Below are 18,673 nucleotides of genomic sequence, written 5' to 3' on the forward strand. Positions count from 1 at the left end.
CTTTCAGTTGTTTTAAACAAATGGTCAGGAGTGAATGTTATGGATGGCACCTGCATGGTGATAACTGATTAATTTTAGAACCAAAGAGGAAATTGGGAGATATATATATACATATATATATATATGTGTGTATATATATATATATGTATATATATATATATACACACTTTTTTATTAAATGTTTTTATTTATTTTTGAGACAGAGAGAGACAGAGCATGAGCGGGAGAGGAGCAAAGAGAGAGGGAGACCTGGAATTTGAAGCAGGCTCCAGGCTCTAAGCTGTCAGCACAGAGCCCGATGCAGGGCTCGAACTCACAAACTGTGAGATCGTGACCTGAGCCAAAGTCGGACGCTTAACCGACTGAGCCATCCAGGTGCCTATATATATATATATATATATATATATATATATATATACACACACACACACACACACACATACTTTTTGAAGCAGTTTTATTGAGTAAAGTATACAGTTTCAGTGGATTTTAATGTATTGAGATACATATAACCATCACCACAGTCAATTTTCAAACATTTTCATTACCTCAGAAAGAAACCTCATACTCTGTTTTTTTTTTTGAGAGAGAGAGAGAGAACAGAGAGAGAATCTTAAGCAGGCTCCATGCTCAACGCAGAGCCTGACTCTGGGTCTCAATCTCACGAACCATGAGATCATGACTTGGGCCAAAATCAAGAGTCAGACCTTTAACCAACAGAGCCACCCAGGTGCCCCTAAAGATTTTATTTTTGATTTTTTGTTTTTTAATGTTTATTTATTTATTTTGAGAGAGAGAGACAATCCCAAGCAGGTTCTGCGCTGTCAGCCCTATTTGGGGCTCGAACCGACAAACCATGAGATCGCGACCTGAGCCAAAATCGAGAATTGGACTCGTGACCAACTGAGCCACCCAGGTGCCCCATTTTTCTTTTTCTTTTTTTAAAATCAGTTATTTCTTCTTCTTTTTTTTTTTTTTTATTTTAGAGAGAAAGAGGGAGAGCGGGGGAGAGGGACAGAGGGAGAGAGGATCTTAAACAGGCTCCATGCTGAGCGTGGGGCTCGATCCTACAACCCTGGGATCATGACCTGAGCCAAAATCAAGCTCAACCGACTAAGCCACCCAGGCATCCCAGAAACCTCATACACTTAAGCTCTCATTCTCCCTAACCACCTACCTCCTCAACCTCCCACCTCTCCAACCTTAAGTAACCGTCTTTATAAGTTTCCTCATTCTGGACTTTCATGTAAATGGAACATATAGCCATGTGGTCTTCTGTGACTGGCTTCTTTCACTTAGGATAGTGTTTTCAAGGTTCAAGATACATGAGCATGTACTTCATTCCTTTTTATGGCCGAATAATATTCCATTGTACCACATTTTATTTGTCCATTTATCTGTTGAGAGACATGTGGATTGTTCCTGCTTTTTGGCTATTAGGAATAATGGGTAATGTTAATATTAAATGTCAGGGCACCTGGGTGGCTCAGTCGGTTAAGCATCCGACTTCGGCTCAGGTCATGATCTCGCGGTCTGTGGGTTCGAGCCCCACGTCGGACTCTGTGCTGACAGCTCGGAGCCTGGAGCCTGCTTCAGATTCTGTCTCCCTCCCTCTCAGCCCCTCACCTGCTCCTGCTCTGTCTCTCTCTCGCTCAAAATTAAATAAACATTACAAAATTTTTTTTTAATTTTTTTTAACGTTTATTTATTTTTGAGACAGAGAGAGACAGAGCATGAACAGGGGAGGGTCAGAGAGAGAGGGAGACACAGAACCGGAAGCAGGCCCCAGGCTCTGAGCCATCAGCCCAGAGCCCGACGCGGGGCTTGAACTCACGGACCACGAGATCGTGACCTGAGTTGAAGTCGAACGCTTAACCAACTGAGCCACCCAGGCGCCCCACAAAATTTTTTTTTAATATTAAATGTCTAACCACAGGTCAGCTAATGAGGTCGAGGTGGTATTGACAAGATGACATTTCATTTATTCCAATTCTGCTGTTATTGTAAATCTTTGCTTTGATTGACTCTGAGCAATACTGATTTCTGTGTCTAAATGTAGCTCATTTTTAGTTTCCTAATGTTTAGTAGCTTATTATCAACTTGTTCCTAATTCTTTTTTCCTTAGTAATATGTTTTAAGTTTATTTTGAGAAAGAGAGAGAGAGTGCGTGCATGAGTGGGGGGGGGGGTGCAGAGAGAGAGGGAGAGAGAGAGAATCCCAAGCAGGCTCCATGTTGTCAACCGTGGAGACCAGCCCAGGGCTCAACTCCACGAACCATGAGATCATGACCTGAGCCGAAACCAAGAGTGGGACACTTAATTGACTGAGCCACCCAGGTCCCCCTCCTTAGTAATATTTATACTTGAATAATTGAAAGCCTACAAAAATTGTGTAATCACCTTTGCTAAAAGTTACTATAGTAATATATCTGTACAAAATTTCTTATGTATTCACATTTATTGAACACCTACTATTAAGTATTAAATATTAAGTAGTGCACAACTAAATGTTAAATGCTTTGAAACATAATGGTTTCAGTTGACCTAGAGCATTATTGAGCACATCTAATATTTTTACTTTTTATTTATTTTGGAAGTTTATTTATTTTGAGAGAGAGAGAGAGCGCGCACAGCATGAGCAGAGGAAGGGCAGAGAGGGAAGAGAGAATCGCAAGCAGGCTCCCCACTGTCAGCGCCCAACTTGGAGCTCCATCTCACAAACCGTGAGATCATGACCTGAGCCGAAATCAAGAGTACGATGCTTAACCGACTAAGCCGCCTAGGTGCCCCTAATGTATTTGTTTTTTAATTTACTTCTCAAACATGAAACGTATTCACAGAATCAAATTCAAAAGCTATAAAGGGACGTAAAGAAAAGAAAATGAGTCTCCTGCCCCTGACCCCAATCTCCGATTTCCTTTTCCAGGAGGTGACCATTAGAACTAGTTTCTTGTGTATCCATCCAGAAATAATGTGGAGTACATTTTATTTATTTACTTATGTATGTATGTATTTATATATTTATTTATTTTGAGAGAGAGAGAGAGAGAGAGAGAGAGGCAGAAGAGAGGAGAGAGAGAATCCCAAGCAGGCTTTGCATGGTCAGTGAAGAGCCCATCACAGGACTCAAACTCACGAACCATGAGATCATGAGCTGAGCAGAAACCAAGGGTTGGAACGCTTAACCTACCGAGCCACCCAGGCACCCCAATATCAAGTACATTTAACGCTTGACATGTTCAGAAGAGCTTGGTGTTTTACATTTAGGAAGTGTGATGTTACGGTTGAGGGATTCTTTACCTTTTGACTTAACTGTGAGAATGAGACATTATCAAAGGAGAATGAAAAGAATCACCTTCAGTTTCAGATCAGAGATTTTCTTTCTAGCACCCTTGACCACCCCAGATTCACCTGCATGGCATCGGGTCAAAATAGCTAATGATACCTAGAAACCGCCTCTGCCATTGTGTCCTCGAGTCAACCTACAGAGAAGTTCTTGGACCCAGTCTCCTTACTCTTAGGGGCACTGAGTAAGACTAGGCATCCCTGAAGAGGAGGGTTGTAGTTCAGTCAAGAAAAGATATCATTTCCAGGAGAGCCATTTGGAACTTCCTGTATAATTACTTAATTCATTTAACAGGCCTTTATGAATTGTCAACAGTGTGCCAGGCAGTGGTATCACCAAGATAAATAAAGCAATGCGCCATATTTGAAGAGCTCAGCGTCTAGTCCGGCCACGGAGTTTTACAGATGAGGTGACCGAGGTCTAGTTGCGTTGCTCTTCTCGCTTTAAATGTAAACACCACAGCCAGAAGCCAACTTTGTTTACTAGGAAAACCAATTCCTCTCTGAATTAGCTTATGTTAAATGGTGTTTTCTTTCAGATGTTAACAAAATGGCAGGTGTCAAGTCATTAGTGTTGACATAAACTCTCCGAGATGCGCTTCACCTGTAACTTCAGCAGCTTGGTTTAACTGGACCAGCTCTTCTGTCGCTAATGGGAATTCATTAGCAATAGCTTTCGAGTGGTAAATTATTTTTCTAGGCCATATATTCAGTCCGGGTGACTCTTAGGCTAACAAAGCTGCAGTTTTAATTACCAGTCTTAAAGAGTTTCTTACACTGTAATGCATCCAGAAGATTTTGAAAACTCTAATGCCAATATATATTGGATATACATTATAGGATTTATCACTCTTGATTTCTTTGAAACTGGATTTTATCAATCTTGGGGAGCCAGTATTTCCTCTTTTACTACACACACACACACACACACACACACACACACACAAATCCATTTCATTTATTTACTCAAAGATTCACTGAGTGCCTTCTACAGATCAGGTACTACACTGAAACAGACAAAAATTACCACCCTTATGAGGTTTACATCCTACTCAGGAGAGATAAAATAAACAACGATATAGTGTATTCGATGGTAATGTGTTGTGAAGAAAATTACAGCAAGATTAAGGTTATAGGGACGGGGAAGAGGGCCCCACATTAGGCTCTTCACTTACAGCGCTATAAAATAAATGAACTTTCAAAAAAGACACGAAGGAGACCCAACGAGTGAGCCACATGAATATCTGGGGAGAAGTGGCACTTAAGTAAAAAATTCTAATAACAGATACCTAACTTATCATGCATTGATGTGTTTTAGCCCTGAAATTCTCCTTTATTTCAGCTTTTTATTTTGGTATTGAAGAGGGGAAAAAAAGTATCTTTTACCCAGATCAGATACTCTAATGGAGTCATGGATTGACCATCTATGCTAAGGCTACTATGTTAATGGTTATATCAATGATGTTTTGGAAAGATTAGTGGGAATAATGCTGAAAACAGAATATGGGGGGACACCTGGGTGGCTCAGTCATTTAGCATCAGACTCTTTTTAACAATTTTTTTTAGTGTTTCTTTATTTTTATTTTTTTTATTAAAAAAATTTTTTTTAACATTTATTTATTTTTGAGACAGGGAGAGACAGACCATGAACGGGGGAGGGTCAGAGAGAGGGAGACACAGAATCTGAAACAGGCTCCAGGCTCCCAGCAGTCAGCACAGAGCCCGACGCGGGGCTCGAACTCACGGACCGCAAGATCGTGACCTGAGCCGAAGTCGGACGCTTAACCGACTGAGCCACCCAGGCGCCCCAAGTGTTTCTTTATTTTTAATAGAGGGAGACAGAGCGTGAGCAGGGGAGGGGCAAGAGAAAGAGAGAGAGGGACACGCAGAATCCGAAGCAGGCTGCAGGCTCTGAGCTGTCAGCACAGAGGCCGTGAGATCGTGGCCTGAGCTGAAGTTGGACGCTTAACCAACTGAGCCATCCAGGCTCCCCACTGGACTCTTGATTGCAGCTCAGGTCATGACCTCAGGATCTTGAGATCGATGCCCAAGTCGGGTTACATGCTGACAGCACGGAGCCTGCTTGGGATTCTCGCTCTCCCTCTTTTTTCTGCCCCTCCCCCGCTCTCTCTCTTTCAAAACAAATAAATTTTTTTTTTTAATTAGAAAAACAGAGTATGGAATTATTGAGGGTAGATTTTCTTCTCTTTTCCTTATCAGTTTAGTTGTACTATAGTCTGTGTTTAAGTCTTAATTAGATTTTTTAAATTTTACTTTGCCATGACCATAGTGCAGTTATCAAAGCCAAGGTGTTGATACTGATTCAGGCCAAGATGCAGAACAGTCCCATCACTGCCAGACTCCCTTTTGTTACCCTTCTATAACAACACATACCTCCTTCCCCCTCTGCCGTCTCTACCCCTGAGAACCATTAACCTGTTCTGCATTTCTATGATTTCTGTCATTTCAAAAATATGATATAAATGAAATCACAGAGTATATAACATCTTGGGTTTCTTTTTTTTTCAGTCCGCACAAATTCTCCCGAGACTCATCCCAGCTGTGTATATCAACACTCGCTTCCTTTTTCTGGCTGAGTCGTGTTCCATGGTGTAGATGTTTGGGCCATTTCCGTTTGGAGCTATTACAAATGAAGCCACCGTAAACATTTGTGTATAGGTTTTTGTGTGAATGTAAGCTTTTGTTTCTCTAGGATTAATGCCCAAAGAATGCAGTTTCTGGGTTGTAGGAGAGTTGCATGTTTAGTTTTGTAAGAAACTGCCAAGCTGTTTTTCCAGAATGACGGTGCCATGTATTTTCCCACCAGCAGTTTTTACACATCCTTGCCAGCATTTGGTATCGTCACTGTTGTTTTTATTTTAGCTCTTCTGATAGGTGTGTAGGGATATCTCGTTGTGTTTTCATTTTGCTCTTCCCGGTGGTTAATGATGTTGAGCATCTTTTTATGTGTTTATTTCCTATCTGTATATCCCCATTGGCATAACATCGGTTCGTGTCTTTAGCTTATTTTTCTAACTGTATATTTTAAATGTTTTCAAAAGTCTTTATATATTCTGGATAATAGCCCTTTGTCTAATATGTGGTATACAACTATTTTCTCTTAATCCATCACTTCTCTTTCCATCCTGTGAACCAAGGTCTTTCACGGAACAAGGGTATTTATTTATTTATTTATTTTTTTAATTTTTTTTTCAACGTTTTTATTTATTTTTGGGACACAGAGAGACAGAGCATGAACGGGGGAGGGGCAGAGAGAGAGGGAGACACAGAATGGGAAACAGGCTCCAGGCTCTGAGCCATCAGCCCAGAGCCTGACGCGGGGCTCGAACTCCCGGACCGCGAGATTGGGACCTGGCTGAAGTCGGACGCTCAACCGACTGTGCCACCCAGGCGCCCCACAAAGGTATTTATTTTGACGAGGCCAAATTCATCACTATTTCTTTTTAGGGATTGTCTTTGATGTCCCATCTAACACCTCCTCACCAAACATGGTTCCTGAAGAGTTTTTCAAATTTGTGTTCTAAGGTTCTGTGATGTTCTGTTTCACATTTAAGCATGTGTCCCACTTTGAGTTATTTTTTTTTTTTATTTGAGGGAGAGCGAGAGTGCCTGTGTGCTTGTGCTCCAGCCGTGGGGGGGGGGGGGGCGTGAGCAGTGGAGGGGCAGAGAGAGAGAGAGAGAGAGGGAGGGAGGGAGAGAGAATCTTAAACAGGCTCCATGCTCAGTGTGGATGCCCGATGCAGGGCTAGATCCCACGACCCTGGGATTGTGATCTGAGCTGAAATCAGGAGTCGGATGCTTAATCAACCGAGCCACCCAGGCGCCCCTTGAGTTAATTTTTGTATAAAGGTGTGAGGCTCAGGGTAGAGTTCTGTTTTTTTTTTTTTTTCAACGTTTTTTATTTATTTTTGGGACAGAGAGAAACAGAGCATGAACGGGGGAGGGGCAGAGAGAGAGGGAGACACAGCATCGGAAAGAGGCTCCAGGCTCCAAGCCATCAGCCCAGAGCCTGACGCGGGGCTCGAACTCCCGGACCGCGAGATCGTGACCTGGCTGAAGTCGGACGCTTAACCGACTGCGCCACCCAGGCGCCCCGAGTTGTTTTTTTGTGGTTGTCCACTTGCCCCAGCACCACTCGTTCACTGAAGTACTTCCTCACCCTTGTCACAGATCAGTTGAGCATATTCGCGTAAGTCTGGTTCTGGGTTCTGTTGACTATTCCATTGTTCTGCATCTGTTGCTGTATCTTGGTTCCTGCAGCCACGAGGCAGGACTTAACACCAGGCAGAATGATCCCACCCACTTTACTTTTCAAGGTATTTTCCCTATGCTAAGACCTGTTTCTTTCCACATAAATTTTTAGAACAAGCCGGTCTGTGACTCCACAAAACCGTGCTAGGGTGTTGCTAGAAATTCTAATGCCTTAGAATTTTGTGATGGCGTAAGTGATGTTAAAGAAGTTAAAAAAGGGTAATTCCAATAAGGAAGACAATTTATTTTCCTCTGTGGTCTCATGCTGGGTCTCATTTTCTACAGGGATCCCAATTTTTATGGTTTTCATTTCTTATTTGTTCTGTTAAAGATTTATTTATTTATTTATTTATTTATTTATTTATTTATTTATTTACACAATCTCTACACCCAGAGTGGGACTCGAACTCATGGCCGGGAGGTCAAGAGCCACATGCTCCACCGACTGAGCCAGCCAGGCCCCCCAACTGCTATGATTTTTAAAACACTGAATGACTATTAACTGGTCATTTCGCTTCAGATATAACTTGGGTGTCTTTTTTAATTGCGAAAATTACCTTTTTTTCCCCAAAGGATTGCCACATTCTTGATTTACATATATGACTTGTAGGTTCGAAATTATTGATCTATTTTTAAATTTAAAACTTTCTTGAAGGCTTACTTCCAGAATTTTTCAGACCCCCTCCCCCCCGCACCAGATTTTTATGTACCAGATTCCTAAACCTATTGTTCTGCCTTAAGGAAGTTATGGTTTACCTCTCCTGTTGTTTTAAACAAATACATTTCCTCAGCGCAGAAGAGGATATGCCACTAAAGCATCTTTGATTCTGCAAAAGAAAAACTTAAAAATTACAAAAAGAATCTGGTAAACCTCTTAGTTTAAAGTAGGACACTTGGAAACTTACCCGTAGGTGTTAAAAAAAAGGGGGGGGGACTGTTAAATTGATTAGGGCTTAAGAAGAATGGAAGAGAAAATGTCACCTTGTTGCTTTTGGGTGAGGGAAAGTGAATGAGGTCATGCTTTCATTTCTGTCTTGCTTTCTCGAGATAAAACTTTTCCACGCTTCTTTCTGCTAAATGATTTAGGGTAGAGGCACCCCCCCAACAACAACAAAAAAAACCCCAAACCTCTGGATACCTTTCCTGTCCTGTTTATATTCTAGATTGGCTTTTCTTGCTTTAACAAAATATATCGCTGGTGGCCTATAACATTATGAATGTGGTATTAAGTGGTTAGGCTTAGAAAGCAGGAATTTGAAAAACACAGTCCAATTCTACTACCTTAAATACAGTTAGCAGAATTACTTCTCAATAATGAAAACTTCCCTGGGTTAGAGCCAATGGCTCATAGTTTCAGTGCAATCATTACAGTGAGGATTACTACCGCTAATATCAACCGTAGTTTCTTCCCGCAACAACACCTAACTTTGCCTTAGGTGATGGTGGCAGCTGCGCCATAACCTTCCCCATAATTGAAAAAAAAAAAAAAAGTGTGATTTAAGGAAGAATGCAGTGAAATGGTACTCATCATAAACAGATATTCCAATTTCTTTTTCCACACATAGGTTATCTGCACTTTTTGGTATTTATTTGGTCTAATGAGGGACTTAATAGTTCATTCTTTAAGGCAGTGAGTTCTCAGAATCAGTAAGCCTATGACAGTCTACCCCATCCAAAGAACACTGCTGATGGCTTTAGCCAGTTTTCAAGGTAGCATCGTACCAGGCAGAGGGATAAACAGGGAGGAAAGAAGTTATCCTTGCGTGGATGACTTTTTGCTAACAATATGATTTTTAGCAAGTGAAGGCCACACAAGCCATTTGATTTGTGGCGGAATTATAATGAGACTTTTTAGCTGTACCAGGTAACAGGTTGCCAAATAAGATATTGAGCGAGCAACACTGGTCAGTTACAATTCAGTCTCTAAAAATGTGAGCCAGCTAAGTAGAATGTTTATGGATCCAACTTCATTCTCAAGGAAATAAAAACCGGGGCATCTCAGCAAAAATATAATTAATAACATTTATGGGGCATCTCCCATATGTTTGAAGAGTAAGGCCCTGTAACACTTTATGACGCCCCAGTATTTTTGTGGCCAATCGTAGGGATAACCCTACATTGTGCTCAGGATTCTGTGTTGGGCTAAATTTAACAAATGACCATTATGCGTGGAAAATAGCAGCCATTGTTGTTGAATTAAACTCTCTCTGGAGATCAAAAAAATCTTTTCATGAAGCTAATAAAAATTAATGGCAACATAACCAAAGAAATTAACATAATCATAAAAGAATGGATTGGAGCTGAAAACCTAGTGCAATTGTGGAATTATACCTAGTAAAGGAACCCTAAGCTGTGTAAAGCTGGGGACTGTTTGTCTAAAGAATTCCAAACGTATACATGCACAAAAAATGGATTTTTCAGCTAGACCTTTAAGCCAGCTGTTCATGACAAACTCCCAGTGAAATGGAATTAATTTGTGTTGTGTTCTGAAAACGTATATATGTGCTTGCAAGAATTACAGGGAAGAATTAGGCTCCTATGGAGTACTTGGTGATTCTTAAAGTGAATATTGGCAATCTTAGAGACGTTTTATTAGACAACGAGGCAACAATGTTTCTCTGGGAACATGTCTCCACAATAATAGAGGAAGTCAGAACGTATTTCATATGCAAATATATCTGAACCTCTTCATGATTGCATTTAACACTTTGAGGTGATGGCGACATCTGGTAACAAGTAGAAACCAGCGTCTTATAAACTATGGTTTCATGTTACCACTTCATCTGAATTAGTCATTTAAAGGGGTTTTCTATGTCTTCTAAGGAACTGACAAGGTTAATCTTGGACTAGGGCAGGCAGGCAGGCAGGCAGGAAATGCAAAAGCCGCTCTTTCTTTTGAAGGTTTCAGTATTCCTTGTGAGGTCCAAAAGTGCTCGTTTTAAAGTTTAGAAAACTAAAGCAGTGGTGTCTTGACAGCTAAGTGAGATTTCTCTTTCTTTGTGTGGTAAGTTTGAGGGAAAACTCGATAGAATTCAGAGTTCTTTATACTTTCCACTCTCCTTCTTTTCTCTGAAGTGCCTTCATTTTCTCAAAGTGGAGAATTTTAATGTTTTTTTTCAACGTGTATTTATTTTTGGGACAGAGAGAGAGCATGAACGGGGGAGGGGCAGAGAGAGAGGGAGACACAGAATCGGAAACAGGCTCCAGGCTCCGAGCCATCAGCCCAGAGCCCGACGCGGGGCTCGAACTCACGGACCGCGAGATCGTGACCTGGCTGAAGTCGGACGCTTAACCGACTGCGCCACCCAGGCGCCCCTCAAAGTGGAGAATTTTAAAAATCCTTTCCTACATATTTCATTCAGATACGATCATGGATTCGGCGCCACTGGAAAGACGTAACCTATCATTTGTTTTCCAAATTAGCTCTCAGGAATCATCTTGTTTTGTAGAGTTACCCAATGTGACAAGAGTAGATAGATGCCTTTTACGTTTGTATTTGTTTGGTTTGCATTAAAAGAGCTATGTTTGCTCTTCGTTATGTAATAAACCACGATAGCAGGTGACTTTCATTCCTTTGATACAATGTCATTAGCATATATTCATTTAAGAGATACTTACTGAGTCCCTACTGTGTGCCAGGCAGTGTTCTAGATGCTTGAGATACATTGGCAAACAAAGCAGACAAATCACTGCCTTCATGGAGCTTAGTAAATATTAAATATTAAAGCAGTAGAGCGATCTTAAATTATTTAATGCCCTCAACTTTTAAAGACTTCCAGGGCATGAGTTTCGAGAACAGTGTTCTACATTTTATCTGAAGTTTGAATAGGGAAAAATTGACAATTTGTTTGGAATATATGGCAATAAACTGGAAACTGATAAGTAAATATTTGACTTTTGGGCTGTCACTTTCACTTTTCATTAACGAGTGTTCTCATTAGACCCCTTGGGTGACCGAGGAAGGGTACTAGTTTAGCATGGGGATTTATTCTTTAGGATGGGCTTCGTTTGTGTGCAGGGAGGTGCTGAAAAGACTCACTAGCCCTAGAAATTAATGCTAACATATGGCATTTGTAAATGTTGCCTTCGGTCCTCTGAAGAATTCTAGCATACTTCGTGTTCCCCATGGAAAATGAATGTATTGCTCAGTTATTTTTGCAAGAGCTGACTCAAAGGAGATGACATGATGGTTCCTGTCCTGCAGTGAAATAAGATGATGGCTTGGGGTGGAAAACTGACGAGGTCATGCCCATATTTGCTCACATCCCTTGTTCGTTTCCTTTTATAGAGGAACACCAACGAGACTTTCGTTTCCTAGTTTTTACGTTTCCTCTTCGCATTTTCTTTTCATGCCGGTTTTCCTCTCCCTTTTCTGAAAATTGCATTGATGATTTGGAATTCCATCGGCTCCCATTGTGCTTTGCAGTAGTGTGGGTACCACTTATGGTGGCCATGGCAGAGGCAGGATACCCATTTTAGGCAGTCCTTTACATATATGGGCACAGACGCTCTGACTGAGGGGTGTGGAAGGCATGTTTCATAACTTTTATATTTCCTGATGCCATCTAATACACTGCCTTTTACACTGTTTGTCTAAGTGAGTGAATACGAGCCAGGAATTTTGTTTTTGCTTGCCAGTATACTGAATACTTTCTTATAAGCACGCGGAATTTTTTAAAACTTATTTTCATGGAAATTTTCAAACATACAAAGTAAAAATAACATCATGAACTGCCCCCTCCCCCCGCTTCAACAATTATCAATATTTACCGTTCTTATTTCATCTTTTCTCTCCCCTTCCTTTATATTTGTTGTTGGGGCTTGCTCTAAAATACCCCATATGTTACCCATGAATACTACAGCGCACCTGATTTTTAATGTTTCTTTTTCTTTTTCTTTTTCTTTTATTAAGTAACCTCCAGGCCTAATGTGGGGCTTGAACTCATGACCCCAAGGTCAAGAGTCACATGGTCCACCGACCTAGCCAGCCAGGCACCCCTAGTTTTTAATATTTTAAAATAGTAATAATTTCTGCATTTCACACAGACTTTAGCTTTCAAACCCTTTCTGTTTTAGTTGATGTCAGAGCAACGCTTCCTGTTTATCAGAAGGAAAATGATTTGCCACCTAGGAGCTGGGTATTTTGAAACAACTTTGTAAGAAATATATCGCCATTCTTCATCTTTTAAAAAAATGTATTGGAAGTTTCTAAACTATACCGTCGTGATAAATTCACGTCTTACGGGCATTAACCTGATTCTGCAAAATGGGCTGTGTCATGGTCCCCTCAGAATTGATACTAATGCATTAATTTTTCTTTTCATAATTCAACAGCCACAGAACTCCCATTAAAACCTAGAAGTGCACTTTTGGCCATTATATTTTCAGTTTTGAAATTTCTTGTCAAGCCCTACACACCGTACGTGTTTTGCCTCTCTAAAATTTGATGACTCCGCGATACATGTTGCTAAATAAAGCACCAGTTCTCAAAAAAAGTGTTGGCATACAGGCCCTTGGGGATCAAAATTACTTGCATACCGACACTAAGATGTTACCTGCTTCTTCATCCGTGTTAACATTTGCAAGGACGGTGGGAAAGCAAGGGCGGTAAAACTAACCACGCTTTAGCGTTTCATTTATGAATGTCCTCAAGGAAGCAAGAAAAATCAATTTTATTAAATCTGAACTCTTGGGCATGCATCTTTTTTTTCTTTTGTTTTTTGTTTTTTTTTTTTTTTTAAGTAAGCTGCATGCCCATCATGGAGCCCGACATGGGGCTTGAACTCACGACCCTGAGATCAAGGCCTGAGCTGAGATCTAGAGTCGGTCGCTTAACCGACTGAGCCACCCAGGCACCCCTGGGCATACATCTTTCACTATAGTGAAAGCTTTCTCACCGGGAGTGGACGTACACCGGCTGCCTTGAGGAAAAGTACCTGTGCGATTGTTAGAGTTGCGAGCTAAATTAGCCGCATTTTTTTTAAAAAAATAGAAAACTTTTTACTTGAAAGATTGAATGGCACATTAACTGATTATGCGGACCTGAGTATCTGGCAGATACTTTATCAAAAAGGAACCAAGTGAAGGGCGCCCGGCTGGCTCAATCGGAAGACACTGGTCACTCTTGATCTCGGGGTCGTGATTTTGAGCCCCACGTCGGGCACAGCAATTACTTAAAAACTTTCAAAAATGAACCAGGTGTGCCTGTTACTGCGAGGAAAACAACTGAGCGTATTTGTTGCCAATGGTAAAATGAGAGCTTTCAAGCAAAAATTCAAATTTTCGAAAACTTGCATCAGGTGTCAATACTTAGATTTTTCTGAGCTCGGTGGTATTTTTATTTTTTATTTATTTATTTTTTGGGTTTTTTTTTAAAAATTTAACTTTCTTTCGTATTTTTTTAAAATTTACATCCTGGGGCGCCTGGGTGGCGCAGTCGGTTAAGCGTCCGACTTCAGCCAGGTCACGATCTCGCGGTCCGTGAGTTCGAGCCCCGCGTCGGGCTCTGGGCTGATGGCTCAGAGCCTGGAGCCTGTTTCCGATTCTGTGTCTCCCTCTCTCTCTGCCCCTCCCCCGTTCATGCTCTGTCTCTCTCTGTCCCAAAAATAAATAAACGTTGAAAAAAAAATTTTTTTTTAAATAAATAAAATTTACATCCAAATTAGTTCGTATATAGTGAAGCGATGATTTCAGTAGATTCCTTAGTGCCCCTTCCCCATTTAGCCCATCCCCCCTCCCACACCCCCTCCAGCAACCCTCAGTCTGTTCTCCATATTTAGGAGTCTCTTCTGCTTTGTCCCCCTCCGTGTTTTTATATGACTTTTGTTTCCCTTCCCTTATGTTCATCTGTTTTGTCTCTTAAAGTCCTCATGTGAGTGAAGCCATGGTGGTGGTATTTTTAATGAAAGTGGTTGATGGGGTATTGTAAAATGAAGTGAGACAACATTTGGAAGAGGTGTATTAGTCACACGATATTGTTCCAAATGACCGGTGCATGATGTTACAAAATCAAGCATGGGTAAAAGGTCCATTTAATGTGCAAGGTAGACCAATGGATTTTAATGTAACGGAGTATGAAAAATTCATAGGTTTGGTATCAGATTCCACACTGCAGGTAACATTTACAAAACTCCCACTTCTCAAGTTTTGCCGTAGCATTATCAGGAAGAATATCCATAATTATCTGAAAGGGCTCCTAAAACACTTCTTTCAACAATGTATCTATATGAGGCCGTATTTTCTTCCTTACACTTGAACCTAAAACAGCATTGAAGGCAGAAGCATACATGGAAATCCAGCTGTTTTTGTATTTAGTCAAATGATAAAGCAGTTTGCAAAAATGTAAACAATACACTCTTCACTCATTTTGGGGAGAATATAGTGATTTGCATTAAAAATGTTATTCGTGTTAACACATAATAGTTTATTGTTATTTTTAAATAAATATCTTAAGATTTCCCAGTTGTAGTTTCTTTTTTTTTGTAATGTTTATTTATTTTTGAGAGAGACAGAGACACAGAGAGAGAGAGAGAGAGTGCGAGTGGGGGAAGGACAGAGAGAGGGGGAGACAGAATCCGAAGCAGGCTCCAGACTGAGCTGTCAGCACAGAGCCCGATGCAGGGGCTCGAACTCACAGACCGCGAGATCATGATCTGAGCCGAAGTCAGATGCTTAACCGACTGAGCCACTCAAGCACCCCCCAGTTGTAGTTTCTAATATGATAAATGCATTGATAGATCAAACCTACATTATGAAAGACCTCTTTGGGGTCCTCAGGTCCTGAGGCCAAAAATTCAGGAAACTCTGAGTTGAGTTTTTGTTGTTTCCAGTCTTTTCCTTTCTCCTCTCCCATTTCCTTCTTTTTTTTTTTTTTTTTTTTTTTTTTTTGAGTGAGAGACCCTCAGGATAGAAAAGTGTGAGACGTCTGAGTTGTTCCTTTATATGGTTTTATTAGCTATGAACAGAACACAGATGGCTTCTTTTCCAGTGTTACTGAGATGTAATTGACATTAACATAGCATTAGTTTCAGGCGTACCGCATAATGATTGCATATTTATATACATTGTGAAATGACGACCACAAAAAGGCTGGTTAACCTCCAGCTCCTCACACAGGTAGGCATTTTCTTAGGATGAGACGTTCCGGGTTTACTCTCTTAGCAAACTTCAAATAGACAATTCGGTATTGTTAACTGTAGTCCCAACAGATGTCTTTTCAGTCGGCTCCTCGCCCTGTCTGTAGTTCTGCTGACTAGTTTTTGGAGGACTCCTACTTATATCTACCTTCTGTTTATTTCCATTTTTTTGTTTCAGTGCATTAGGGCAAAGTGTATAATTTAACGTGTAACAAGACACCGCACTTTAAAACCTTGATTACTTTCTTACACGAATGCAGAGCTAATAAATACTACTGAGGAGACATCCCTTGGACTACTGGAATAATTAAGATATATTTGTGGCTTATTTCCCCCTCAGGTATGAAAAGAATGATAACCCAAACCAGACACACTTGGTTGTTAAAACGGACACATCCGTGCCGCGGGAAGGTTGCGTGCCTAATACTCCTCCCAGTATAAATTGCCTATACTTTGCAATATAGTCCAAAATACGGTAGCAGTTCCCAGCATGTTAATTGACGTAAGGTCCCTTGGCTTCAATCCTTCACTCACTGTGGGTGTTCTTATTTGTTTGTTTGCTTTGTAAGTCATGAAGATGGGTAAAATCCAATTTCATTAGAGGACAATAGGTCAGTGTTCCTGAGGTGCGTCACCGAGCACAGTGGGAGAGGCCTCCAGCGTGTATGTCACACATGGAAAGAATATACCTGGTACTGGGCGGGGTGGAAAGCATGACGTTTGAATGAAAGTTACCCTGATACGTCTGTGAAAGGCTCAGGCAACTTTGGGTGTGCCTCCTTCCTTCCTTTCCGCCCTTCGGGGCGTGTGTGTGCTCAGAGGTGCATGTGTGTGTGAACTTTTAACTTTATGGATTTGTTTGTACCATCTGAGAGAGAGAGAGAGAGAGAGCTTTACACGTGCAGATAAAACAGGTTGGTTTTCATTGGCTTTCCTCAGCACTCATCGTGGTGAATTTGGAATGCAGTGTAAAAGTGGTTTTCATTCCGTGGCCTGCTTAGAAACACGTGAAGCGTCTTACACAACCCTTGCCACCGTCTTCTGTTCCCAAACCAGCTTTTGTTGCCCACCGTAAAATCCGAGATTCTGTTCGCAGTCTCAGACGTGCACACGCACAAACGCACTCCGCCTCCCCACCCCGCCCCTGCACACCCACACATACCCGATGATGAGACATTTAGGTTACCAAATGGTCCACAGACTAAAACTGGCTGAACTACTGATGTGATAGGACAGTCTTTAAGAAAATGTCCTTGTACTGAGGCGCCTGGGTGGTTCAGGCAGTTAAGCGTCCGACTTTGGCTCAGGTCATGGTCTTGTGGTTTGTGAGCTCAAAGCCCCGCATCAAGCCTGCCTGGGATTCTCTCTCTCTCTCTCTCTCTCTCTCTCTCTCTCTCTCTCCCTCTCTGTGTCCCTTCTCTACTTGTGTTCTCTCTCTCAAAATAAATAAATAAGCTTAAAAAAAAAAAAGCCATAGCGTTCAGAAAGCTAGAAAGCACTTGCATTCAATGCAGACGGCCACGGAAGGGAAAGTCCAGGAAGCTGATTCCAGGTAGCGTTATTATTGAAGAGGTTAACAGTGCTTGAGACAGACCCATCTGAGTGGTCTGAAGGGACAGGTATGGCACAGCAAAGGTAACACTGGGAAAACCCAACATTTCTGATCCAGCACTGATACAGTCCTCTTACCTTAGGCAGTTGTCTGCGCCCCCGTTTTCTGTCGGTAAAACGCGTGATAAGGCATGCGTGTGCCTCCTTCCTTCCAGTCAGCTCGAAGTGTTGGCGAGTTGCTTTTACAAATGGAGAAATTGAGACTCCAGAAAGTGGAACAGGCTTCACCTAGTGAGTCAGCAACGGAGACGGATGGAAACACACAGCCTCTGGTTCCTTCTGTTCTGCATTTGTTGCCTTTTGATACTTCACGCAGTTTTTGTGACTGATGGAAGAGAGCGCTTCCGTGAAGGAGGCAAATCGTAATCGACTGGTGGCTCGTGGCGGTTCCCGATGAGGACAGGAGAGCACTCTGCCTCGTAGCGTGGACCATCCTGAACCTTGTCACGAGTGAGCGCAGGTTCGAGCTGCCTCCTTGTTTTCGAGAATTCAGGATGTCAGAAAATGCTTCGGGTTGCTTTACATTATTTCAAAAGGACTGGAGTATCTGTTACGTCCCTTTGATTCCTATTAGGTAGATAGGGCAGATGGTATTCTCTGGCTGTTGCATCTCATCGCATCTTTAGAGTAACCCTGTGAAGTATGTGGAATTAGCTCCATTGATACAGGTATGACCCTAGGGCTCAGAGAAGCTAAGGAATTGTTCAAGGTCACACGGAATTCAAGGCTGGCTCGCTCCTGAGACCCTGATGCTTGCACCGTGCTCCATTTCCTTCCAAACGATCCACTTGCCCCGTGTCAGTATTAGAAGTGGTCTCTTGAGCACAGTACCCCTATTGATTTTCTGTTCTCTCCCCTAATGGGCATCCTCAGATACCTGGTGGCTTAATTCAGCAGTTTACTGATTAGATACCGCTTGATTGGCTCCAAAGCAAATTTCAGTAACAAGAATAGCAGGTGTCACATAACCTAACGCCTACCATGCGCCAGGACGTGATCTAAATTTTGAACGTGTCTTAAGGGATTCTTAGGGGAAGTTGTTACTATGACCATCTAGGTATAGATTGAAACGAACAATGGAGAACATAAGTGGTCTGAGACCGTTCATTTGCCTTTCTGAGTATTGTACTTTCCTATGGACGAGTGACTGGGGCACTGGGGAAAAGCTGGTTCCATGTGGTTCTAAAATAAGCAGGTTACTTGGCTAATGTTCCAGCTCTAAATAGGTATGTGGGTTGTAGCTATTTGACCTGAACCAACTTTTAAATTCCCCTGTGCTCTTGCAAGATTTGAGTGAAGCTGGAATTTTAA

At 41.6% G+C, this 18,673-nt stretch overlaps 1 protein-coding gene across 6 annotated transcripts in view; it reads left to right on the forward strand.

Moving 5' to 3' along the window:
* Positions 1-18,673, forward strand: part of PLS3 (plastin 3) — a 93,296-nt gene that overhangs the window by 13,810 nt on the left and 60,813 nt on the right. The window lies entirely within an intron of this gene.

Source organism: Prionailurus bengalensis, chromosome X, assembly GCF_016509475.1.
Source record: "Prionailurus bengalensis isolate Pbe53 chromosome X, Fcat_Pben_1.1_paternal_pri, whole genome shotgun sequence".
In the NCBI taxonomy this organism is placed as follows: Eukaryota; Metazoa; Chordata; class Mammalia; order Carnivora; family Felidae; genus Prionailurus; species Prionailurus bengalensis.